Raw genomic sequence first — 26,014 nt, 5'->3', positions numbered from 1 at the left:
GATAACAGAGTTGGTAGACATGATCCCTGCTTGCAAGGAGTACATACCAAAGACATAGATAAGCAGAGTTTTATGAATTATGTCTGCTTGTCTTCCCCAGAGATGATCATCTCTAGACTGTAAGCTCATCTCTAATCTGTAAGCGCATCTCTAGATTGCAAGCTCAATCAATCAATCGTATTTATTGAGTGCTTACTGTGTGCAGAGCTCGTTGAGGGCAGGGAATGTATCTGTTTCTTGTTCTATTTTACTCTCCCATGTACTTAGTCTAGTGCTTTGCACACAGTAAGCACTCAGTAAATACAATTAAATACAATGTTTGAATCATCATTTTATATTTCTTCTGAGTGCCTTGCAAGCACCTAGTTCATTTCTCTATGCTCCACAGATGCTCAATCAACGCTCTCGTTGATGATATTTCAATTACATTTTCAAAACCACGAATCAAAAAAAAAATCTCATCCCTTATGCCAACCTCTCAAAACACAGACATATCCTCATGAATGAGTAACAGTCCTTTATGGATGCCAAGTTCACTGCATAAGGTAACACCTTTCACAAACAGGGCAGTGGAATTTTCAGCAAATCGTATGATCTCACTTTCTAAGGACCGCTTAATGCTTCGTAGAAAAGTTCGAGACATTACCGTTTTGGAAGAAGACATTCCAAAAACAATTGGTTGAAGGATTAATAATGGAACTAATTTTGGGAGAGAAGATACTTGGGAGAAATGTTTAGGTCCAGAGAGTTTCTCAGTTTACCCAATTAAAGAGCTCTCCTTTTCTGCCCAGTGATAAAGGAACCAGGGAAATTTCTGTATTTTGAATATGAGGGCAGGTATCATCGGGAAACTAAAGGTGTTAATTAGAAACTAATAGTGAAAGCGGGGCTTTGGATAGATCCTACGAATTGAGAAGCAGTATGGTCTAGTGGATAGAGCATGGGCCTGCGAGTCAGAAGGACCTGGGTTCTAATCCTGACTCTGCCACCTGTCTGCTGTGTGACCTTGGACAAGTAACTTCACTTCTCTGGGCCTCAGTTACCTCATCTGTAAAATGGGGATTAAGACTGTGAGCCTCATGTGGGACATGGACTATGTCCAACCTAATTAACTTGTAGACCCCAGAATTTAGCCCGGACTAAGTGCATCACAAATACCACTGAAAAACAAAAACTAAAGAGAATAAATGAATCTTGTGGCATTCTCTCCCATTAATGATAATAATGGTATTCTTTAAGCATTTATTATGTGCCAAACACTGTATTAAGCACTGGAGTGGATAATCAGATTGGACATAATCCCTGTAGCATATGGGGTTTACAGTCTAAAATGGAGGGAAAACTGGTATGGAATGCCCACAGAAGTTAAGTAACTCACCCAAGCTCACACAGGAGGTAAGACTGTCCTGTGTACTGTGTGCAGTCCTCTAGACTGTAAACTTGTTGTGGGGAGGAAACGCCTCTACCAACTCTGTTATATTGTTGTACTGTACTCTCCCAAGTGTTTTGTATGGTGCCCTGCCCATAATAAGCACTCAGTAAGTGTGCTTATTGAAGAGCACGAAGAGCATGGAGAAGCAGCATGGCTCAGTGGAAAGAGCATGGGCTTTGGAGTCAGAGGCCATGGATTCAAATCCTGGCTCCACCAACTGTCAGCTGTGTGACTTTGGGCAAGTCACACTTTCTCTGTGCCTCAGTTCCCTCATCTGTAAAATGGGGATTAAAACTGTGAGCCCCCCGTGGGACAACCTGATCACCTTGTAACCTCCCCAAGTGCTTAGAACAGTGCTTTGCACATAGTAAGCGCTTAACAAATACCATCATTAACTAATTAATAAGTAGGATTGATTGATAAGCACTCAATAAATATGATTGATTGATTGGTTGATTTAAGTGGCCAAGTTGGGATTAAAACACAGGACCTCTGACTCTCAGGCTCATGCTTTTTCCATTTGACCATGCCGTTTCTCATTACCTATTACATAACTCACATATGCTACATACTACAAAACACTACTTCCCAAATTTCCTTGATTCATTGAACAGACCTCCCATCCTCAAAGTTGGATTGATTTTCAACTTCAAAATCAATCAAGAATGTTTACTGAATGCTTACTCTATGCAGATCATCAAGTTTAGCTGCTGCTCAAGGCCACCTCCTCCAAGAAGCTTTCCCTGATCATTCCCTCTCATTCTCCAATTCACCAGAACACTATAAAATACTGGAAAAGGCCAAGAAAACTCAAGATCATGTTTATACCAGGCCCTCCCTGTGGGGAATGTTAGTGGGAAGGAAAAAGAGGAAGAGAAATCATTGGTATTAATAGTAATTTTATTTTTCAAACACCCACTGGAAGCGATGTGATATATTAAACGTCAGGGAAAGTACACACCCTGGGGATCAGGGGATGTATCTCTGCTTTGGATCAAAGACAGAAACCGATCAGTTGCCTTCTCAGACACAGCTGAAAGAACCCACAGAAGGAGAGAGCTGGGGAGGGCAGGGAGAGTATGGATAATTGTAGCAACTTGGCTAAAAAATGAAGAGGCCAGAGGTATTTTGCTTGCCCTGATTTGTGGGATTGATACAGAGAACACAGGGTTGAATAAAAAGGATCGGGTAAAGCCCTCACAGTAGTTAACAAAGGGAAGTGTAACTTTAGAATCGTTTTAGGCTGTGTCTGAACAATGAAGTTCTAACTGCCTTTAGTGACCATATGACTGTGGGCCTTTTGTAGCTTGCTTGGAGAATTCACTTCTGGGAAGTGTGGTTTAGTGGATAGAGCTTGTGTCTGGGAGTCAGAAGGACATGGGTTCTAATCCCAGCTCCGCCCCATATCTGATGTGTGACTTTGGGCAAGTCACTTAACTTCTCTGGGCCTCAGTTACCTCATCTGTCAAATGGGAATTAAGAGCGTGAGCCCCAGGGACTGTGTCTAACCTGATGAATTTGTATCTACCCCAGTGCTTAGAACAGTGCTTGGCACATAGTAGACTGTGAGCCTGTTGTTGGGTTGGGATAGTCTCTATTTGTTGCTGAATTGTATTTTCCAAGTGCTTAGTACAGTGTTCTGCATATAGTAAGCGCTCAATAAATGCGATTGAATGAACATAGTAAATGCATAACAAGTACCATAATTATTCTAGGAGAGAGACTTAATTTGTGCCAGGGTTTTATGAGAGTTCACTCTGGCCTCCCTGGCATCACTGAGGTATAGCCATTCACAGCTCTGGCACCTCTGGCTTTAGCTGTTTGCAGCCATGGCATCTCTGGGATTATCAATTCAGAGCCCTGAGACCTCTGGGTTTGGAGGTTAATAGCCCCTAAATTGTCATTTTGCTTTTCAGAGTAAAAATAGAATCTGTACTTTGGTATCTTAAATGCTATTAATAGCTAACAATTATACAGTGGGCCGCTCTTTCCAGGAAACCCGTGAATGAATGAGTGGTGATATTCTCATCAATGGAATAAGACTATATATAGTCGAAGTCATTGCAAATTTAAAACATGACCTTACCCGATTGAAAGCTTGGGTCCCTGTACCTCATTCACTATGACCAGTCTTGAATTTTGCTGAGTTTGTCAGAAGTAAAATTAGATCCAGATTTCCAAACCCTAGAGAAGGTCATCTAAATCACCCATCCAACAGTTTATGTGACTAAAGCAGTCCCTGAGGCTTTAAGGAGCTCTACTCTTCTATCCTCCCACTCCCTTTTGCATTGCCCTGATTTGCTTCCTTCAATCGTTCCTCACTTCCAGCCCACAACACTTGATGTATATATCAGTAATTTATTTTATTTATTTGTGTATATTAATGTCCACCTCCCTATCTAGACTGTGAATGCACTGTGGGCCTGAAATGTGTCTATTTATAATTATATTGTACTCTCCCAAGTACTTATTCATTGTGCTTGGGAATGAATAAATCCAAAGCAATAAAGCTCAGCATGGCTTAGTGGAAAGATCATGGGCTTGAGAGCCAGAGGTTGTGGGTTCTGCCACTTGTCTGCTGTGTGACTTTGGGCAAGCCACTTAATTTCTCTGTGCCTCAGTTACCTCATCTGTCAAATGGGGATTAAGATGGTGAGCCCCTTGTGGGACAACCTGATTACCTTGTATCTACCCCAGCACTTAGAACAGTGCTTGGCTCATAGTAAGCATGCTTAACAAATACTATTATTATGTGATGGAGGAAAAATGCCTTTAAAAAGTGGAACCCCAAGAGAGACTGTCCTCTAGACTGTAAATTTGTTGAGCACAGTGAACATGTCTGTTTATTGTTATATTGTACTCTCCCAAGTGCTTAGTATAGTGTTCTGCTCACAGTAAGCATTCAATGAATAAGATTGACTGACTGACTATGGAAACGCTGGTCACTTGTCCTTTCCCTTCCTTCCTGATCTGCTTCCCATGGACCAAGCCTGGAAAATGCAGGTCTAAGGAAGATGCTGGAAGCTTATCCAGGCTATCATATCCCTGGAAGAGTTAGCCACATCCTTCCTTTCATCTTTTTTTCTGTGGTATTTGTTTAGCGCTTACTATGTGTCAAACACTGTTCTAAGAACTGGGGCAGATACAAATCAATTAGTTTGGACCTATTTCCTGTTCCCCATGAGACTCACAGTCTAAGAGGGAGAACTGAGGCACAGAGCAATTAAGTAACTTGCCTAAGGTCACACAGCAAGTGATTGGTAGAGGTGGGAGAACTCAGGTCCTCACCCTTCTCCTCTTCCCAGGACCTCCCCATCCATGGCCTTCCAATCAATCATTCAGTGGTATTTACTGAGCACTTATTATATGCAGAGCACTGTACTAAGAGCTTGGGAGAGTACAAGACAATAAAATTTACAGGTACATACCCTCCCAGATCTTGAATTCCCTTTGGGCTGGTCTTGGGGGCCCAGCTCTGTTCAACCCCATCAAGACTTCCTGAGACCTTCATTTTACCATGACCCAGGCACTTCCATGTTAGATTGTAAACTCCTTGAAGGCAGGGATCATATCCACAAACTCTGTTGCATTATTCTGTCCCAATCTTTCAGTTCAGTGTTCTGCATATAATTAGTGCTCGCTAAATGTAATTGATTGACAATCCAGGGCTTTTTGGATCTATTCAATTTGGGCCCAACCCCTCCAAAATGTGGAAGAGTGGTGAACCCCCTGCTACTGTTTCGGGAGAAGTCCTTGGGAAACCCTGATAGCTTGGGGGATTGGTTAATATTGAAGGAAATTGCATGGGTCACAGTCACTGGTCCAAGAATATTGAATAAAGAGACGTTTTTAGCACTAGCACTTTCCTAACACCAGTGAACTCACGTCATGGACAGAAATAAGACACCAAACACTGAGAAAGAACTGAGTTTCCCAGGGGTCCTTGTTTTAAAATACGATGGCAGAAGAACTATTTTTTTTTTAAAGCTACATTTTTGGCTACACTGGACCAAACGTCATTTGGTCATTTAAAAAAAATTAAAAATATGGCTCGGGGTGGGTTTATTGTAGCCATCCAACTGACGTATTATAAACAAACAGTAACCTGTAGAAATGTCTTGAATGCTTCAGAAAATATGAAAATTAGTTTATCCTCGTCGCCAAGAGCATTAATAATTTTTTTATTGTCTGTATAACTTTCGTTGAGAGCATGAATTATGAACTCATGGGATTGGCTGCTGATTTTATTGAAACACAATATTCAATCTCAGATGGGAGAAGTTGGAAAGGGAAATGGTCTTTTTGATCATGAGATTAATCTCCTACCCTAACAGGACTATCATTCATTCATTCAGTCATATTTACTGAGTGCTTACTGTGTGCAGAGCACTGTACTAAGTGCTTGGAAAGTATCACTTCACACATGTTTATGAACATGCTCTTCAGCCTACTCAAGACAATATCAAGTGATAGGGTTTTTGCCTTCCTCCAAACGCAAATCAAATATAAAATATCTTAAATAGGAAGCCTCTAGAGGACTTCCACTCAGTTTTGTCTATGAAGTGCTAGGGTTATATATAATATAATAATAATCCCTAAGGTGCTAGGGCATACAGGGGGTTTCAAAAGTTTATTTATTTTTTCAACCACCACACAGTGCCTTTCACAAGTGCTGTTACCAATTTTGGAGACAGGCTACTGGATTAAATCAACCTTTAATCCGACCCAGGAATTTCATTGCTGGTGGCTTTATGTTATTAAATATATGGAAAGAAAATATTGTTTTCCTTTCATACCTTTAATGTGATCTCATATTGAATGTCTATAGTAAATGTTTGAATCTATATAGTACAGGTTAGCAGGATGGGAGAATAAGACAGCAAATGGAAGAAGGCATGAGGCAATGGATTGAACAAAATGGTGTTATCCTGATGAAAATGTTGACCCCACATCTGTTGTGTCTTCACACTGAAGCAGTCACCCATGGGTTGTTTCATGCTGCTGATCCTTTCTGATCTAACGAGGCTCTGTTTCTACATCTTTTGGAGATGGTGATTTGATTCATTCATTGTCTCTCCTGGAGTTTGTTGAAGGAAATGGGAATAATTATCCAGATTTTTGACACCGACTATTTCCTGTCCAAATTTCACTACTCATTTGGGTTACTCATAAAATGCTTGCAATTTATTTAGAGAGAAAGAAAAAAAATACTTGTTTAGAATAAAGACATAAAAGCTTTCTGGAGTCAGAAGCTCAAAAAGTAATTATATTAAAGTTCCTTTTTCACTTGCCCTGGTCACTTTCTTCTTAGAATAATCTGCCAAATTTGAAATGTCTTTAGGGATTTCACAGACATGCAAAAAATCCAGTCAGTAATGCACCAAGGTAAATGTTGACTTTACTAAATATGTAAAATTCAGGTTAGGAAATAGAATCATTTCAGGAAATATGCCCCTACATTTCCTTGGAGTATGGAAGTCAGGAAAATAGATGAAACCTCTTGAGAGGCTAAGTCATTAAGCTATCTTCCAAGTCTGCAGGAAGAGTGATGAGAAATTAGCCTTGTAGCCTGGAATTCTCTGACACTGAAGGCCAGAGCTGTGGGAGTTGAGAGCTAATAAGAATAATTGTGGTATTTATTAAGGGCTTGCTATATGCCGAGCACTGGGGTAATGATGATAATAATAATAATAATAATAATAATGGTATTTGTTAAGTACTTACTATGTGCCAAGCACTGTTCTAAGCACTGGGCTAGATATAACATACTCAAGTCAGACACAGTCCCAGTCCCACCTGGGGCTCACATTCTAAATAGGACAAGGAACAGGTACTGAATCCCCATTTTACAGCTGAGGAGACTGAGACCCAAGGAAGTTAAATAACTTCCTCAGAGTCCCACAGTTGGCAAGTGGCAGAGTGGGCATTAGAGCCCAGATCTCTTGATTCCAGGTCCATTCTCTTTCCATTAGGCCATACTGCTTTTCTTTTCCCAACCCTGGCATCGAAAAAGAATGTGGTTGGAAACCAGACTTTTCAGTGCTAGAAGAGTCAGGCTGGTGAAATCATTCTGTGCTACTGAGGATGGTAAAGGAGCAATCCTTCTCATAGCTCCTTCCTAATTCCGGTTCCTGCCAGTTTATTGAACCTGAAAAAGGCGAGAAACAGCATGGCTTAGTGGAAAGATCCTGGGCTTGGGAGTCAGAGGTCATGGGTTCTGATAATAATGATAATAATAATGACATTTATTAAGCGCTTACTATGTGTAAAGCACTGTTATAAGCGCTGGGGAGGTTACAAGGTGATCAGATTGTCCCATGGGGAGCTCACAGTCTTAATCTCCATTTTACAGATGAGGTAACTGAGGCACAGAGAAGTTAAGTGGCTTGCCCAAAGTCACACAGCTGACAATTGGCGGTGCTGGGATTTGAACCCATGACCTCTGACTCCAAAGCCCGTGCTCTTTCCACTGAACCACACTGCTTCTCAATCCCTGCTTGGGCAGTTATCTGCTGTGTGACCTTAGGCAAGTCACTTAACTTCTCTGTGCCTTCATCTATAAAATGGGGATTAAGACTGTGAGCCCCACGTGGGACAACCTACTTACCTTGTATCTACCCCAGAGCTTAGAACAGTGCTTGGCACATAGTGCTTAACAAATGCCATCATTATTATTATTATTATCCCGTTTCCCAAGAGATGCTGTCTCCCTCTTTAGACTGTAAATTCATTGTGGTCAGGGAATGTGTCTGTTCACTTTTACATTGTACTCTTCCAAGTGCTTAGTACAGCGCTTTGCACACAGTAAGCACTCAATAAATATGACTGATTGAATGAGTGAATGAAATCAAAGTCAGAGAGATCTGTAATTGATTTTAATGTCTTTTTCCGACTAGACTGTAAGATCTTGGTGGACAAGGATTGTGGTATGAACTTGATTGTACTATATTCTCCCAAGTGTGTAGTACAGTGCTTTGCACACAGTAAGTGGTCAACAAAAACCAGTCATTGATCTAGGGGGAGGAAGTGAGAGCTGAGAGGTCAAGGCAGAATATGGCAGAGTGGGACAAAAGAGATCGTTGAAGATCTTGGACTCACAGGCCTAGAAAAGTAAAGAGGATGAATACAGAAAATGAAGTGGGCATAAGAAGAGGCCGAGGGAGGGAGATGGAGTCAGTGCCTATATAAAACTTCCACAGCCTATTCAAGGATTTGCATGAGCATTGGCAGGGAGTTCTTTTTTTTTAATGGCATTTGTTAATTGCTTACTATATGCCAAGCACTGTACTAAGCACCCGGGGTAGATACAAGATAATTGGGTTGGACACAGTCCCTGTTCCACATAGGGCTGACAGTCTTAATCCCCATTTTACAGGTGAAATAACTCAGGCAGAGAGAAGTTAAGTGACTTGTAGAAGTTCACACAGCAGATAAGTAGCAGAGTCAGGATTAGAATCCAGATCCCGTAACTCCCAGACCCGCGCTCTTTAGAACTAAAGGCCTAGCTCTATATGATCTTTCACATTTTGTAGAGAAAGGAGTACTCTGATGATGCATGCACTGATGTTTTAGGTCATCATCAATTTATTTTTCCAGCCAGTTGAAACTACATCATGATCTGAAGCAATGGACTGAAACACATATTCCACAGTTCAATTAAGAAAAGCAAAGAGTTTCACAGGGACAAAAATCCAATCAGGCTAACATAAAATAGAAGATAATGAGCCAGAGAGGAATCAGCATCCTGAAAGAAGATTGGTAGAAAGATTAACCACTAGAAGCTAAATTAGCAATAGCAGCGTTAAGTACCATGAAAGCCAATAATAGTCAATTTGGAAAAACAAAGGTTGCCAATGAAGTTATAATTTGTTATGGGGTGGAGGGGGGGGTCATACATTAATAAGACACTTATCTTTGGTGTTATATTGAGTTGTTTTGACAAGGAATTTCTGTATGGGTCTTAATTTTTTTTATGAGACTGGTTAAGTGCTTACTATGTGACAGACACTATATAAAGTGCTGGGGTAGATACAAAGTAATTGGGTTGGACACAGTCCCTATCCCTCATATTATTCACAATTCAAATCCCCATTTTATAGATGAGGAAACTGAGGCACAGAGAAGTTCAGTAGGATCCAGATATTTTCTGCATGGTTTTCTACGACATGGAGAGTCCTGTGTTGCTCTTTCTACCTTTTTTGTTCCAGTGGGAAACAGCGTGGCCTAGTAGAAAAAACACAGGTTTGGGAACCAGAGGATTTAGATTCTAATCCCAGCTCTGTCAGTTGTCTGAAGTGGGACCTTAAGCAAGTCACCTAACTTCCCTGTGCTTCAGTTCTCTCCTATTTAGACTGTGAGCCCCAAATGGGACAGTGACTGTATCTGACCTGATTATCTTGATCTAGCCCAGCGCTTAGTACAGTGCTTGGCACATAGCAAGTGCTTAACAAATCCCTTTTAAAAAAAGATGTCTAATCGGAGGGTCAGGAAGAGTTTAGAACCTTCTAAGTATTCCCTCTGACTCCTTGACTATGCAGAATCATTTCCAGGCCGTTCAGATATGAATCTCTAATTTGTAAAGTCTAATATATGCTTGCATTTTTATAGAAAGGGCTTCTAAGGCAGGACCAGACCACTGCTTCACACAGGCTGAACATGGTAAAGAGCAAACTGGCTAAGGGTGAGAACCTATCCTATTTTCAAAATTGTCAAATTATCAGGTGACATAATCCCTCAGTCTCTCAGTGGTATTTATTGAGTGCTTACAGTGTGCAGAGCACAGTACTACGTGCTTACCATAAAATCCTAATAGTACACCACCAACTAGTTGAGAGAAGGGAAAGGGAAATGAGGGTTGATTCAACTGAGCATGCCGTAAGCTGGATAAAATAACCAACTGGAGGACAGAGGAAAAGTTAAGGGAATCTATGAGTCCAAATCGATGAAAATAGGACAGACCCACTCAGGTCTGAAGTCCTTGAAAATGAACTGAACACTCACAGTAAGCCAGGAGAAGAGAAATACTTACAAAGAGGCAGGATCTATTATACACTGTGTGATTTACAGAAAGTCACTTAAAACCGTTCTATTCCTCTTTCCTCATCTGTCGATTGGGGACAATAATGAACTCGGTTTTTTTCCAAACACATGTTTCCACATTTCACACATTTTGACTTGAGTGTTGCTGGGGAATTAGGAAATGTTTGCCTGATAACATAAGCCTGTTTGGATGCAGGGAAAGAAATGATTTATGTGAATGTTTGTGCCATCAAAATGGGTGTAAGCTCCTTATCAGCAGGGAGCATTTCTACTAACTCTGTTGTATTGTACCCTTTCAAGCATTTAGCACTTTGCTCTGCTCGCAGTAAGTGCTCCATATGTACCATATATATATATATATATATATCTATATATAGATATATAAGCACTTGGTACAAGGCACACAGTAAGCGCTCAATAAATACGATTGAATGATTGAATGAATGGACACCACTGATTGATTGATTGAGTGAGTAGCACAGAGTGAGCTTTGCCAAAAAGCAACTCCTGTATTCTGGGAGAACTCTGTGTAACTGTCTGTCCTTATTTCCCTTCCCTCCCTTCACACTAGGCAGTGCGGCCTTGTGAAAGATCTGGAAGTCAGAGAAGACCTGGGATGTAATTCTGGTTTGGCCACTTGCTGATGTGTGAAGTTTCTTCACCTGTAAAAGGGGGATTCAATACTTGTTCTCTCTCCTACTTAGACTCTGAGCCCCATGAGGGACAGGGACAGTGTGGGACTTGCTTGTCTTCTGCCTATCCCGGAGCTTAGTGCAGTTTCTGAAACCTAATAAGTGCTTAAGAAATGTAATTATTAATATTTTATCATCATTATTATTATTACCCCATTGCTTGGTACAGTGATGGGAACCTAATAATGCTTAACAGATACCATAATTATTATTATTACTTCCAAATATTTGATTCAAAGAGAAATTCCCTTGGCCTCCTTAAATCACATTCTCTTAACACTGCCACCATAAACAGGCAAAAGCTTTAACAGGGTTAACTTTATTAAAGTAGAAGAAAAACACCTTGACATTAAACAGCAGAGCAGGATAGCAGAAGGCACTTGGAAGGAAAATGGAGCTAATAATAACTCTGAGGGTCCACAGATAAGGCTTAGGGGTGGTGTCCTTTTTGGGGGACCATGGAGGAGGGACGAAGAATTATGATCTGCAGACACCGTAAATCAAACAGAAAGAACATTAGTTCACTTCTTCTAGGTCATTTTCTTGAGCCCTGCCTTATTTTTTTTTAATTAGCAGGTCAGGTTTGGGTGAATATTCAAGTCATCATTCTCATTTTCACAGTTCTGCCCACTCCTCTCTGTACACACATTCCCACCGATAACGAGCTGCCCTTCACTGCATCTAAATATCTGTCTGCTTCTGGACAATTCGGACCATACCTCCACCTAGATCCAGGCCACGATTCAATTATTCCTTTTGGTACCAGCTGTTCTCTGGAGCTTCTCTGTCGAGTTATAGGGAAAGCCCCAAGATTCCCTTCCCTGTCACTAAAATCTGCACATGTTCTTTGTCAGCTGGACAATGTGCAGGAATAGGAAGCTGATTCCTTGGGAGAACAGGTCAGGTAAAGGAATCCACAGTCTTAAGGGTGTTTAAGGAGCCAAAGCAGTTCTCTATGAATGTCCGTGAACTTTCCTTTCTATTGTAGTTGCTCACAAAAATTTAGTGAGGAGAGCGCTGAGGAATGAGGAAAGTCATCTTTGGCTATACAGCCACACTGAATCCTTCCCTACACTCAGAAACCCCCAGACAGGGCTTTTTGCTAAAGAGAGAGGGAGAGAGATGAAAAGATCAGGAATGAGAATGAACTGGACTAGTGGGAAGAGCATGGGCCGGGAGTCAGGAAAACTGGGTTTTAATCCTGGCTCTACCACTTTAATAATAATAATGATGATGGCATTTATTAAGCGCTTACTATGTGCAAAGCAATGTTCTAAGCGCCAACATCATCAATACTTCCTTGAGCACTTTCATTGTGAAGGACACTATTCTAAGAACTTGGGAGAGTACAATACAACAGAGTTGGCAAACATGTTCCCTGCCCACAGTGAGTTTTCAGTCTAGAGGGGAAGGCAGATATTAATTTAAATAGTTTCTAATATACAGTTTGAAGATCAATTCTGAGGGGCTGAGGGTGGGCCAAATATCAATTGCCCACAAGCTGCAGCATGGCTTAGTGGGAAGAGCACGGGCTTGGGAGTCAGAGGTCATGGGTTCTAATCCCAACTCCACCACTTGTCAGCTGTGTGACTTTGGGCAAATCAATTTCTCTGTGCCTCAGTTACCTCATCTGTAAAACGGGGATTAAGACTGTGAGTCCCACGTGGGACAGCCTGATTACATTGTATCTACCCCAGGGCTTAGAACAGCATTTGGCACATAGTAAGCACTTAATAAAAGCCATCATTATTATTATTATCCAAGTGCATAGAAATGCAGAAGGTAGAGGGAGCCAGGGAAAAGAGGGCTTAAATGGAGAAGGCCCCTTGGAAGAGATGTGTCCTTAATAAAGCCTTGAGGGTGATTACTTGAAGTCACTTGAATCTCAAAGATTGTCCTTTACAGCTCCAGTTAGACTGTAAGGTCTTTACAGTCTACTAACTGTTGACCAGGTAGGGAACATATCTACTAACTCTATTGTCACTATTGCTGTATTGTACTTTCCCAAACGCTTAGTTCAGTACTCTGCACACAGCAAGCGTTTAATAAATACGATTGAATGCATATTATATTGTACTCTCCCAAGAGCTTAGTAGAGTGCTCCACACACTGCAAGTGCTCAATAAATTCTGCTGGTTGATTGATTGTTTTTAAGGAATCGCTTGAAAAGCTCCAAGCACCAGAGTACTTGATTTCTCTTCTCTAGAATCTAGGGTCTGTTTTTCTCCTTCATTTCTTTGCCACCAAAGGGTGTCTTTGACGTTTGACAATGCAGCTGGCAGGCAGGACATTGTTTTACCAAAAGGAAAAAGAGGGAAATCCTTTTATGGCCGACTTTATCACTTCAACTGATTAGGCTGAGTCTGATCATCTGGTGAATGGGGAAAGAAAATACTCTGCAGTTAAGAACTGTTCTCCTTAGGGAGGAAAACTAAGGCTAAGAGGTCACTGTGACACCACTTAACAACTTAGCTCCCCCAGGGCACAGGTTTATTCTCATGGATCCAGAGAGAGTTCACTGGCCTTTCATGACAGAACAGCTATTTTAAGAGCTTTTGAATTAATTGTCTTATGGACATAAAAGGAGGCAGTCAAACTAATCCTGTCCAAAACATTTTTTTTTCAAGTCCTCTCCCACTCATTAAAACCACAAATTTCTCCTTCATTCAGCCCACACACTTCGCTCTTCTAATGCCAACCTACTCACTGTATCTCAACCTTGTCTATCTCACCGCTGACCCCTCACCCACCTCTGGACCACCTTCCTCCTCATACCTGACAGACAATTACTCTCCCCTCCTACAAAGACTTATTGAAGATACATATCCTCCTGGAGGTCTTCCCTAAGCCCTCACAGCTTCTTTTCCCACCCTTCTGAGTCACCCTGATTTTCTCCCTTTATTCACTCTTCCCTGAGCCTCACAGCATTTATGTACAAATCCATAATTTATTTTTTTATATAAATAATAATAATGGTATTTATTAAGCGCTTACTATGGGCAAAGCACTGTTCTAATCGCTATGGGGGATACAAGGTGATCAGGTTGTCCCATGTGGGGCTCACAATGTCTTTCTCCCCTCTAGACTGTGAGCTTGTTGTGAGCCGGGAATGTGTCTACCAACTCTGTTGAATTGTACTCTCCCAAGCGCTTACTACAGTTGATGGATTGGTTCAAAATGAGCAAAGCATTCTGAAATCCCTTCAGCTTCTGCTGCAACTCTCTTCATGAACAAGCAACATCCATGTGTGGATTTCAAAGAAGTCAGATTTACTTATTAGTTGCCTTAGAAACAACATGTAGATGTGTTTTCCATAAAACACACCCAGCAACTTTAAGCTGTCTGTATTTTCACGTGTACCTACGGTTTCCCTGGGAATAGCTGAATGTTATCCTGGGAATAGATGAGCCCCAACAGTAAACTTGCCCAAACCCAGCTTTTTCTGCTTTTCTGGAAACAAGGCATATTCATGCTTAGATGATGAAGGTGCTTTCTAAGGGCAAAATCCTTCCCCATCCATATCACGCCTAAACATATTACTCAAAATTCCACTAAAAAACTCCACAACAAGAAGCAGTGTGGCCTAGTGGAAAGACCACTGGCCTGGAAGTCAGAGGATGTGAGTTGTAATCCCTGTTCCACCATGGGTCTGCTGTGTGACCTTGGACAAATGACTTAACTTCTGTTTGACTCAGTTAACTCATCTGTAAAATGGGGATTAAGACTGTGAGCCCCATGTGGGACAGGGACTGTGTCTAACTTGGTTATCTTGTATCTACCCCAGTGCTTATAACACTGCTTAGTGCATAGTAAGCGCTTAAAAAATACCACTATTATTATTATTATTGTGTTGGAAAAAGAGTACAGCCAAGAAGCCAGTGAAGGATATTTAAGGGCAGACGTGGGCCTTGCTCTGAGGTATTCACTCGATTTCACTGAAATCTTTCTTGTTGCCAGCCTTTGCACCAATGTCCCCTGAGCTTCCAGCAGGGAGGTTTCTCAGAAAATAAAGTAAATAATAACAGTTGATTATGTATTCACCAAGATGTCCACCTGTTATAGCTTTACCCCTATCCCCCTTTTCCCAGATGGACTCTTATAGTGTAGGTTACTTGAATGAATTTATTTACTTTGCTGGGGTGCCAGATTCAATGTTTACCTTCCTTTCTCCTGAATTAAAGGGGTGGAGAGGAAGGAGATCTTGTTTTTAATGGCATTTCAGGTTGGTGACATTTGCTCAGGGAGTTAACTCAAAGAAGGCTACTTGTTGATAGAACATGACTTTTGTTTTTAATAGTATTTTTTTCAGAGCTTACTATGTGCCAGGCATTTTTCTAAGCTCTGGGGTAGATGCAAGGTAATCAAGTTGGACACAGCCCATGTCCTACATGGACTCACAGCCTTCATCCCCATTTTACAGATGAGGTAACTAAGGCTCAGAGAAGTTAAGTGACTTTCCCCAGGTCACAGGGCAGACAAATGGTGGACCTAGGATTAGACCCACGTCCTTCTGACCCAAGGCATGTGATCTATCCACTAGACCATGCTACTTCTTTCCCACAAGCCTGTTACAAAAGCTACATTCCCCAAAGAAGCTGGTTTACACAATCCATAGGGTGGCACATTCCATAAACCCCCGTGTTCAAATCTCCAAACCATCTAGAAATTAATGGCCAAGTTGTCTGTCATTTTGTTTGGTCCAAGTCATCTGTACAGTGCTGGGAAATGAGAAAATGAGCCCCTGATTGGATTTTTATGTTGCTAAGAGCTTTGGCAAGGGGCCAGTGCTTCAAAATAACAACAACAACAACATAAATAATGGTTGTGGCAATTGTTACGCACTCACTGCTAGGATCAGTACAAGAAAAGCAGCGTGGCCTAGTGGATAAAGTATGGGCCTTGGAGTCAGAAGGATCTGGGTTCTAATCCCAGCTCGTCCATACATCTGCTGGGTGACCTTGAGCAAATCACTGTCACTTCACTTCTCTGGGCCTCAGTTACCTCACCTGGAAAATGGGAGTTAAAAGAGTGAGCCCCATGTGGGACAGGGACCTGATTAACCTGATTGGTTAATTGGTTAACCTGATTGTCCAAACTTATTAACTTGTATCTACCCTGGTGCTTAGAACAGTTCTTGGCATATAGTAAGTGCTTAACAAGTATTATTAATTGGAACCCTGACTAGGCCATGCTGCTTCTCAAGATGAGAACTTAGGTCACCTGACTCCCCGCCCTGGGGTCTAGTCATAAGACCATGATGCTTTTCGTGAATAGGCTGTAAATTCCTCTCGGGCAGGAAACGTGTGTACCAATTCCACTGTATCGTACTCTCCCAAAAGCTTAGTACAGTGCTCCGCACACAGTAAGCACTAAATAAATATGATCGATCGATCGATTGAATAAACATATGGTAGGGCCTTAAGACTTCCAAAGGGACAGGTCATCTCCTCTCCAGAGTGACCAGATCAAGGAATTTAGAATCCATCTGTCACAAGTGGTCTAGGGAATGAATCAGCCACATCGTTTCTGACGTCCACTCTATTCTGTCAGACTTCTAAATTAAGCAGTAGAATTATTCCAGAGCTGCAGGCAGAGAAGGGCCAGGGTCTCTATCCATACCTATCTGCTAACATTGCCTTTGAGGTAGCTATCAACCCTGGAGGAAGTGGGCATATGACAAGCTGATCACCAAGCACTGAGGACTCGGCCACCTACTTGTACTAGTCACCTAATAACTGTGGTATTTGTTAAGTTCTTAGTATATGCCAGGCACTGTTCTAAGCGCTGAGGCAGATACAAGCAAATCGGGTAAGACACAGTCTCGGTCCCACAGGGGGCTCACGGTCTTAATCCCCATTTTATATAATAATAATAATTAATTATGGTATTTAATAATAATAATAATAATGGCATTTACTAAGCACTTACTATGTGCAGAGCACTGTTCTAAGCGCTGGGGAGGTTACAAAATGATCAGGTTGTCCCACAGGGGGCTCACAGTCTTAATCCCCATTTTACAGGTGAGGGAACTGAGGCACAGAGAAGTGAAGTGACTTGCCCAAAGTCACACAGCTGACAATTGGCAGAGCCAAGATTTGAACCCATGACCTCTGATTCCAAAGCCCGCACTCTTTCCACTGAGCCTTAAACGCTTACTATGTGCCAGGCGCTGAATCACAGAACAGTGAAGTGACTTTGCCCAAGATCAAATAGACAAGTGGCAGAGCTGGGATTAGAACTCAGGTCCTTCTGACTCCAAGGCCTATGTTCTATCCACTAGGCCACACTGCTTCAAAGCCTTCCTCAGAGGCTATCTCAATAAACACTTGTTGACTCACAGACTGGCATGAACTGAGTCAAAAAGAGAGAATCTAGGAGCCAGTCGAAATGAACCGTCACTTGACTTTTCCACTTCTGACACATAGAGAAGCAGCGTGGCTCAGTGGAACGAGCATGGGCTTTGGAGTCAGAGGTCATGGGTTCAAATCCTGGTTCCGCCACATGCCTGCTGTGTGACCTTGGGCAAGTCACTTAACTTCTGAGAGCCTCAGTTACCCCATCTGTAAAATGTGGATTAAGACTGTGAGCCCCACATGGGACAACTTGATCACCTTGTATCCCCCCCAGCGCTTAGAGCAGTTCTTTGCCCATAGTAAGTGCTTAACAAATGTCATTATTATTATTATTCTACTATTAACCAAACTTCAGTTCTGCTGCTAGAAAGCAGACTGGAGAAGCAAAACTGAAAGGCTGCCATATTCAATTGTATTTATTGAGTACTTAATGCGTGCAGAGCACTGTACTAAGCGCTTGAAAAGTATAATGCAGCAATAAGGAGACAATCCCTGCCTACAGTGGGTTTCCACTGTCTTAAGCACTGGTATAGATGCATGTTAATCAGCTTGGACATAGTTCCAGTACCAAATGTGGCTCACTCCCATTTTCCAGATGAGTTAACTGAGGCCCAGAGAAGTGAAGTGACTTGCTCAAGGTCACCCAGCAGACAAGTGGCAGAGCTGGGATTAGAACTCAGATCCTTCTGCCTCTCAGTCCCATACTCTATCACCACCATTCATCACTCCATACCCTCTGACAACAGAAAGCCTTCCTTGGTGTTCAAATATGACTGCAAAGATTTAATAGCATCAATCAATCAATGGTATTCATTGAGCCCTTACTATAAGCAGAGCACTGTACTAAACACTTGGGAGAGTACCAAAGAAATGAGTTTGTAGAAACGTTCCTTCCCCCATGACAAGCTTACACCTGGACAAACCGAAAGGGCCACATATTGGCTGACTCAGCCCCCGGCCTTTCCCGCTCTCGCAATATCCACATTATCCCAATGGGGCATTCTAGATAATGTTGACTGCAATGGGAGAGGAAAAAGCAGACGATTTTGGATGGAATCACTGCTCACTTGGGTCTGAGCGAAAAAGACAGACCTGCTACCTTAATGGGAAAGGAACAGGAAGGAAGTAGTTAAAGGAGGAATAGATTCAAGGGACAGCAAAGAAGGAAAAGGAGGAGGCAGGAAACTACAAGTAGATTTAGAGGAGCAGTGAGGTCTAGTGAATAGAGCAGGGGGGTTGACTTCTCCATGCCTCAGTTACCTCACCTGTAAAATGGAGATTAGCACTGTGAGCCCCTTGTGGGACACGGAGCGTGTACAACCTCATTGTCTTGTATGTATCCCAGTGCTTAGTTCAGTGACTGGAATCAATCAATCAATCAATCGTATTTATTGAGCGCTTACTATGTGCAGAGCACTGTACTAAGCGCTTGGGAAGTACAAATTGGCATCACATAGAGACAGTCCCTACCCAACAGTGGGCTCACAGTCTAAAAGGGGGAGACGGAGAACAGAACCAAACATACCAACAAAATAAAATAAGTAGGATAGAAATGTACAAGTAAAATAAATAAATAAATAAATAAACAGAGTAATAAATATGTACAACCATATATACATATATACAGGTGCTGTGGGGAAGGGAAGGAGGTAAGACGGGGAGATGGAGAGGGGGACGAGGGGGAGAGGAAAGAAGGGGCTCAGTCTGGGAAGGCCTCCTGGAGGAGGTGAGCTCTCAGCAGGGCCTTGAAGGGAGGAAGAGAGCTAGCTTGGCGGATGGGCAGAGGGAGGGCATTCCAGGCCCGGGGGATGACGTGGGCCGGGGGTCGATGGCGGGACAGGCGAGAGCGAGGTACAGTGAGGAGATTAGTGGTGGAGGAGCGGAGGGTGCGGGCTGGGCAGTAGAAGGAGAGAAGGGAGGTGAGGTAGGAGGGGGCGAGGTGATGGAGAGCCTTGAAGCCCAGGGTGAGGAGTTTCTGCCTGATGCGCAGATTGATCGGTAGCCATTGGAGGTTTTGGAACATAGTAAGGGCTTAACAAATACCATACACCCCCGCCACATCCCACCCCACTCAGGAAACCCTAGGGAAAGGTAGAAGAGCTTTTATCTTTTGGATTCTGAAGACCCTGGAGTCACTACGTTGAGTCAACGCACTCACAGAGTTTTCACTGAGACGGATTTGAAACCAAGTGAACGAACCCAGAATAAACCTCTTGACCTACTCGGCTCGGTGGCAAAGGGATTTCCAAATAATCTATTGGCCTCTATGGAGGTGTGCGGACTCAGAAATATTCAGGGACATTTTAGGCTCCCACAACTCAAATATTGCTGAGGAGGGTTCTTAGTATTAACCCTGGGATTTCAACTGGGGAAGAAAAATGCAGCTATTGGGCTTGGAAATGACCATGAAAGCTGGTTCTTTTCTACCAGGCAACAGAAAGGTCAGATTTGTGGCAGAAATCTTGCAATTCAGTTCAGACTGGAAAGTTGGAAAGGCTCTTAATCTGCCCAGGCAGTCCTCCGCTGACATCAGTGGATGTGTCATATTGCACAAGGAGATTATAACTCCCCATTAAAATGATTCACTGAACTCTTTCTTCCCTTAAAGGAGACTCCAGAGTCCAAGAAAAGTCCCAGCCCATTTAATAAAGAGGCTGCTAAAGATCCTTCAGCTAAATCTTCCTTTGAATATTTTTGGAAGTCTGAGCCACAGGATGGGGGGAAAGGCATGTGACTGGGGAATTGTGGGCCATTCTCTTTTCTTTTTTTGGCTGACCTACTGATCATCTGTCTTTTGGAAGTAGACATTTTGTTTCTGAACTACGTTTCCTAGAAACCCTGTGGAACAGCAATGGCTCCCAGCAAGTTACGTGACTTGCCCAAGGTCACACAGCAAGCAAGTGGCAGAATTGGGAGGAGAACCCAGGTGTCCTGACTTCCAGTTTTATGCTCCACCCTAGGCAACACCGCTTCACAATGCTATTGTCATCTACCTGTCTCCCCCATTAGATGGTATGCTCTTCTAGGGCAGGGATTGTGATCTTTGCTTCTGTTGCATACTCCAAAATGCCTGGTACAGTGTGTAGTGCAATGCACTGCACACAAAGGAAACTAAAAAAATACTGGTTTTGCTGCTGCTGCTGATCCATTTTTAGAATTAAATAGGTCTGCACTCATTTTCTGTAGTTTATCATTCATTTGCAAATGCTTGTCCGTCTTCTTTCAGACCCAGCCAATCCCTACTCATTTTTCTTCACACTCAGAAGAGCAGTTTTGGGAAAGAAATGTTGTCTGTAGGGTAGGCTCTGAGCTTTAGAGATAGGGAAGCTTTCTACTAGCTTTACCTGTCAGAACAGAAATTCCAACTCCTATTCTTCAGATTAACCTCAACATTTGCATGTACGTGTGTGGTTTCTTCGCTAATCCTGTGAAAGGACACCCTGACAGAACAAGGAAAAATTGTGAAGTGATTTTCTTTGTAGCAGCTTCAGTTCCTCCATGCTTGAGACCAGGGTAAACAGATCCAGGGGAGCAATCATTTGTCGTATACTGGTAGAAAGCTGTGTGGCTTAGTGGATAGAGCTCAGGCCTGGGAGCCTGAAGGATCTGGGTTCTAACCCCAGTTCCACCACTTGTCTGCTGTGACACCTTGGACAAGTCACGTCACTTCCCTGCACCTCAGTTACTTCATTTGTGAAATGGGGATAAAGACTGTGAGCCTCACATGGGACACGGACTGCATCCAACCTGACTAGTTTTTATCTAACCCAGTGCTCAGCACAGTACTTTGCACCCCGTAAGCACTTAACAAATACCATTAAAAAAAATTTGCTGACAGAGTTGAGCATCAGTGGGTCATTTCAAGTAGTGCAACTTCACAATCAGTTGGTATCGCTACTGAGAAAGGCAGGATGGTAACCATCACTTTCCCTCCTTCCATCAAGTTTCCCGGCTCACAGAATGCTCTGTGAGAGCCAGACCAAGACTCTGGTCCATTCCCACAAAGACTCTGAACCCATTTTATATATTGGTGCTGTGTTTTTGTTTGTTTTCATCGTATTCATTCAATGTTTATTTTGTGCCAGGCACTGCTCTAAGCACTGGGGTAAATACAAAGTAATCAGATTGGGCACGGTCCATGTCTCCAGTGGGGCTCACACTCTTAATCTCCATTTTACAGATGAGGTGATTGAGGCACGGAGTAGTGAATAGACTTACCCAAGGTCTTACAGAAGACAAGTGGTGGAGCCGGGATTAGAACCCAGGTTCCTCTGTCTCCCAGATCTGTGCTTTATACATTAGGCACACTGCTTCTTGACATACATGGTACATCTGTCTCAAATCCCTTCTCTCACAAAAACACTTAGAATGTGAGCTGCCCACCAAGGGACAGGGACCGTATTTAATTCCCACCTCTGTCTTCTCTTCCAGTGCTTAGTACAGCACTTAATACAGTGCTTTACACACAGTCAGTGTGTTCAAGACTGTAAGCTTGTTGTGGGCAGGGAATGTGTCTGTTAAATTGTGGTATTGTACTCTCCCAAATGCTTAATGCAAATGCTCTGCACACAATAAGTGCTCAATAAATATGACTGACTGACTGCTAAATAAATACTATTACTATTACTACTACAACAACAGCCCGGCTCCACCATGTGTCTTCTGTGTGACCTTGGGAAAGTCACTTTACTTCTCTATGCCTCAGTTACCTCAACTGTAAAATGGGGATTGAGACTGTGAGCCCCATGTGTGACAGGGACTGTGTCCAACTCAATTTGTTTGTAACCACCCCAGTGCTAAGAACAGCGGTTGGCATATAATAAGCATTTAACAAGTACCACAATTATTATTATTACTACTACTACTGCTACCGAAATGACTCAGAAGATAGTCACACTTTGGAACATCAACACCGGTACCTGACAAGAACTAATGTCATAACGTCTCTAGAGAGAGAGATTGCAATCTGATTCTTGCAGTTGGAAAAGTCAGATGTAAACTATGTGCAGAATGCATTTGGGAGCAGGAGGGTGTGTCTATGTAGGTGTGTATGTGAACAGGAGTGTCAAGTGGACATTGCCACCTTACAGAAAAAAAAGTTCTATCCAAATTCACATTTTAAACCCATTTAAAAAATATTCCATTCTGTACTACCTATGCTACATCTATTTATTTATTTATTTATTTTATTTGTACATATATATTCTATTTATTTTATTTTTTGATATGTTTTGTTTTGTTCTCTGTCTCCCCCTTCTAGACTGTGAGCCCACTGTTGGGTAGGGACCGTCTCTATATGTTGCCAATTTGTACTTCCCAAGCGCTTAGTACAGTGCTCTGCACACAGTAAGTGCTTAATAAATACAATTGATTGATTGATAAGGTAAGAGACATTACTCCTCTTTAAAAATAAATGTATCTCCTCCCCAAAAAGTTGTTTTCAAAAAGTGCATCAACTGTTAAATTCAGTTCATTCCATTTGTTGTGGAAGCCAATCACCTGCCTCCATTCCAACACAAATGGCCTTTCCCCTCTTTCCAAAAATAAAACAAAACTAGCCGGATGAGTGATCTAAACTGAAACATCAGGGTCTTACACCCTGATCTGACCCCAGTAAAATAGAAATGTGATATTATCAATATTCTAAATTCTTTCCTCCAATAATTGACTGCCCAGCCTCTCTTCCTTCGTACCCACATCCCCGTTGGAGGAATGTGTCAGGAGGGCGGTGGGGGAGGGAGAAAGAGAGAGAGAGAGAGGAGAGCGAGCGAGCGAGCGAGAGAGAGAGAGAGAGAGAGAGAGAGAGGAGAGAACAAAAGAGAAAAAAAGAGGAGGGATAGAGAAAGAGAAAAAGAGAGAAGGGAGAGAAAAAGAGAGAGGAGGGAGACAGAGAGAAACTGAGAAACAGAGGAGGGAGAGGGACAGAGAGAGAGGGAAGGAAGAGACAGAGAGAGAGGAGGGAGAGACAAATTGGGAACAAACAGAAAAAAAGGTCTGTGATCATAAACACAAACACACACCACAAATATAAGTATAGGTGTCCTTCATTTTCAAAGAATGCACTACTTAAGAGAAAAATCCTTCTGCAAACAGCTTATTACTAAGACCCTCTATTGCACATTGGGATCCCATAAGGACCATTAATAATGATAATAATAATTATATATGTTAAGCGCTTACTATGTGCCAAGCACTGTTCTAAGTGCTGGGGTGGGATACAAGGTAATCAGGGCATCCCACGAGGGGCTCACAGTCTTAATCCCCATTTTACAGATGAGGGAACTGAGGCACAGAGAAGTAAAGTGACTTGCCCAAAGTCACACAGCTGACAAGTGGCGGAATTGGGATTAGAACCCATGACCTCCGACTCCCAAGCTCCTGCTCTTTCCATTGAGCCGTGCTCCTTCTCTCCCTGTTGTACTGATGTACTTATCCCATACATGGCCTGTCTCTGATTTCAAGCTTTCCTCTAGTTATTCTGATCTTCACAAAATTTTTGCTCAAGGAGAACAGCCCCTTCTCTTCAGCTGAAGAGCAATCATTTTGCTAAATGATAAATCACAGACATCTTCATGGGGTGATTTGAAGCCAAACTGGCTTTTCATTCATTCAATTGTATTTATTGAGCGCTTACCATGTGCAGAGCCTTTTGTGGTGTAGGATTGAATTTATAATCTTTGTTCAACCGGGACAAAATGCAAAAATCTTTTTCCACCTAAGGCAAAGATTTAAGGAATGTGTCTGTTTGTATTTAAAAGGACCAGTAGATCTAAGAGTCAGCAAATACCCTGAACTGAACAATCCTTGGTGACATTTCTACCTTGCCTTTTTTTGTGTTTTTTTTTCTTTTTAAGTAAAACTGAGTTTTACAAGCCTCTGAACATATGTGAAAAGCAATTGGTGATATTGTACTCACAAACTCAACCAAGGCTTCTCCAGCTAAACTTTGGGTAATTTTATCTTGCTATTCAGGCTACATGTTTCTTAATCTTCTTATACATAGTGCATCTCTCCTGCACATTGTCTCACAGAAATGCTCCAAAGGAATTAGCATCGTTCTAGAATAATATCGATCAGTAGATCAACAGAAAGTTCTGTGGTAGAAGCAGCGTGGGCTAGTGGATAGAGCACAGGGCTTGGAGTCAGAAGGACCTGGGTTCTAATCCCAATTCCACCACTTGTCTGCTGTGTGATCTTAGGCAAGTCATTTCACTTCCCTGTGCCTCAGTTACCTCATCTATAAAATGGGGATGAAGACTTTGAGCCCCACGTGGGTCATGGATTGTGTACAACCAGATTATTTCGTATCTACTATAGTGTGTGGCACATTTCTAGACTGTGAGCCCGTTTCTAGGCTGTGAGCCCGTTGTTGGGTAGGGACCGTCTCTATTTGTTGCCGACCTGTACTTCCCAAGTGCTAAGTACAGTGCTCTGCACACAGTAAGTGCTCAATAAATACGATTGAATGAATGAATTGGGAGGAAAAAAAACCAGGAGTAAGAATCTTGGCTTTGCAAAATATTTAGAATGCTGGAGGCTCTTTTGGGCCTGGGGGAGAGGTGAGGAAGGGCTATTTTTAATGTTTAGGAATGATTTTTTTTTTCTGTGTTTGCCTGCCTTTAGGTTGCAATCTCATTGTGGCAAGGGCTGTCTTCAATTTATATGTTTTTGGTATATTCCCAATATAGTAGTGCTATGCAGAAAATAGTTATTACTATAAATGATAATGATATTAACAGTCTAATAAAACTATCAGATCATCAATCTCTGGGCTTGATACCTTATTGCCTGAGACACAAGTGATTTTATTTTCACAATTTATGCTTTCAGTGGGAAAATATTGCTTTCCCTTCTTCCGTTTGAAGCAAGCACTTTCTTCCTAAGCATGCAGTAGTTATTTTGTTAACTTTTCAGATTTATTACCTGGCATTTACTCCCAGAGTTTGATCTATTTCCCTCACCAGCACGGTCTCCTCGTTGCTCATTTTTGTTCACATTTTGTCTTTTCTAATGGATGTGGACGTGAATGTCTCTTCCCCAGAAAGAACAAACTGCAAGTTCTTCATCATTTTTTCAAAGAGGCTGATGAAAATAATGCTTTCTAATGGTGCCTGCAGAAAGCAATAACAAGAGGAAGATGGGCAACTGTTCGATGATTGAAATATACACTCACACCACCTGATCAGTTTGGAAAAGAGATCTCTGTCTTTGGAGAAGATTGCCTAGACCTGTTAGTCCATATCCAATTCCAAGAAAGCTCCAGAAGGAATCCAAATATGAGGTCTTCTAATACACACCCAGAGCCCTGGCTAGCCTCTGAGCCAGTTTTCTCCTCAAATAATACTTTTTTAAAACAAAAAACAGCCTCTCTCCAGCATTCTACAAACACTAAAACAAAGCCTACAGCCTTCAGTAATAACCTCTGAAAACCAAGACAAAATAGGTCCAGAGCAGTTGAGGTGATAGAGAGGATAAATTTCATCCTTGAAGAGAAACGT

At 42.1% G+C, this 26,014-nt stretch overlaps 1 long non-coding RNA gene across 1 annotated transcript; it reads right to left on the bottom strand.

The window, feature by feature from the left end:
- Positions 1 to 6,220: 6,220 nt before the first annotated feature.
- LOC119941003 lies at positions 6,221 to 25,591 on the bottom strand. Its single transcript, XR_005455072.1, has 2 exons — positions 25,440 to 25,591; positions 6,221 to 6,509 (listed from the first exon to the last, which is right to left on the bottom strand). It is a non-coding gene; the product is annotated as an uncharacterized LOC119941003 (long non-coding RNA).
- Positions 25,592 to 26,014: the final 423 nt, after the last annotated feature.

The sequence above is a fragment of the Tachyglossus aculeatus genome, chromosome 19 (genome assembly GCF_015852505.1).
Source record: "Tachyglossus aculeatus isolate mTacAcu1 chromosome 19, mTacAcu1.pri, whole genome shotgun sequence".
NCBI classification, from domain to species: Eukaryota; Metazoa; Chordata; class Mammalia; order Monotremata; family Tachyglossidae; genus Tachyglossus; species Tachyglossus aculeatus.
The sequence above is the reverse complement of the archived record's forward strand: the minus strand, read 5'-3'. Positions and strand labels throughout refer to the sequence as shown.